Genomic DNA, 1961 nt, shown 5'->3' with positions numbered 1-1961 from the left:
CCGGATGAAGCGGAGGAAGATGGATGGATGGATGGATGGATGGATGGATAATATCATTTCCTCCCACTCCCCCTGGAGTGCTGGGACGATCCCAAACCGGAACCCACAAACCCACCATTAGGAGGTGAAGGACCGAGAGTTCCAGAACCAAAGAGCTCGGCCCGACTATATCAAACCTGAACCTCTTGACCTCCTAAACTCAGCTCCTCCACTCCCACTTTGGTGATGCTCCAAACCCCAAAGCCAGATGTGCCACTCCCCCTTTTGAGCTCTCCTGCAGGTGGTGGCCCCACAGGGGACGAATCCCTCGCCCATTTGGACTGGCCAGCACCAACGCCAGAACCTTCTGAAGCCTTAATAGAAAAAAAACCAAAGCAAAACTAAACAACACGCAGTCCAGTTCAAGAGCTACATTTTTGCCTCATTTCCACTTAGCTGTGTCCAGTGTTTCCATTATAAAACGGATTCATTAAAACTGCAACATTTTTGGACCCCATTGGTTGTAGATCCAAAGAAAAATGGACTGGACCAGTTAGCATGGAGCTAACGTTGGAATTGGTCATTGAGACAAAAGAAAACGCCAAGAAAGCGACTCCTGTATTCCTTTCCATCTTCTCTCAAACAGCATGAAATACTTTGTATGTACAAAGTACTAAAGTCCAAGAGGAAAAACACGAGCTGCTGGATGATCACCATCAATAGCTTCACTCTACATGCGCCTGGTCCATTCTAAACCGGACCGTACTGTACCACGCCGCTCAGCATACACGAGGCTTTTGACTTAAAAACTGGTTAACTGGTTCATTTTTGTTTTTTTGAAACAAATGGTTTAATAAAACTAACTTTCTTCCATCTTCATGACTCCAGACTTTGTCCTGGTTTGTTGGGGTCCACAGGGAAGGGAGTGGGAAGATGTTGAAGTTCTGAAAAGAAATGTCAAACATTTACGTTATATTTTAACTTATTACTGTATAAATTATTGTTCACTCTTTTATTAGACATTTTATAAAAAAAGAAATCCTATATATTCTGTTTGAAGTCACTTCCTGGAATGTGAAGTCAATCCAAAACAAAAAAACAGATTTTTTAGTTTTATTTGCTGTTAAATCAAGCCTATTGTAAATAAGAAGTAAACTATTTCATTCTGGAGCCACAAAATCAATATTGCTTGATGCACCCAGTGAAGCATTTCAGCCTTTGAGCGTCGGCTACTTCCTGTCTTCAACTTCCTGTGTGAGTCTTTGGCTGCAAAACCTGCAAAGAAACACAAGAAGGAAGACTAACAACTCTCCAGGTGTGTGAATTCAGCTTCACCACGACTCACCTGAACCACAAAAGTCTCAAAATGTGAAAGATATCAAAATGAATCAGGTATTTAAGGGAAGAAGTTGAAACATACCAACAGTGATGGCAGTGGGTGAAGAGGTCTTCCTCGCTTTGACCTCTGGTACCTGTCAGCTGCCTCTGAAGTCCCACCAGTCAACCAGGCTTGGTAGAACTCCTGGTTAACCTTCACAGTATCCTTTACTTCTGGTAACCACCACCAGTTTTGGAGGAATATTGGACCATTACTTCCAGTCACTTCTAGTCATTTCCGTCCGTCCCGGCTTTGCCTGGCCTCGCCGTCCTTTCCTGGCTCTGCATCTAGATCCGGATAATTAAAGATAAATATGCATGTCCCTCTGCATTTAACCGGACTTGGGACCGGCACAAGGGAGCACTGGAATGTGCCCCCTTGTGGTTGCATTACATGCTTTAGTCACGCATTCATTCATGCTTTACATGCATGAATGAATGCGCGACTAATACCAACAACACACACGCGTTTTCACAACTAAATGACAATTCTGAGTCAACACTAATACTTTAACGATAAATGATGAGGATTTTTTTAAGGGAAAACCTGAGCACCAGGAGAAAACCCGAGAACTTTAAACACACTGTTTTTTTTTTTTGTTTGT

This window comes from Oryzias melastigma, unplaced genomic scaffold, assembly GCF_002922805.2.
Source record: "Oryzias melastigma strain HK-1 unplaced genomic scaffold, ASM292280v2 sc00317, whole genome shotgun sequence".
Lineage (NCBI taxonomy): Eukaryota > Metazoa > Chordata > Actinopteri > Beloniformes > Adrianichthyidae > Oryzias > Oryzias melastigma.
This window is presented reverse-complemented; position numbering follows the sequence as displayed.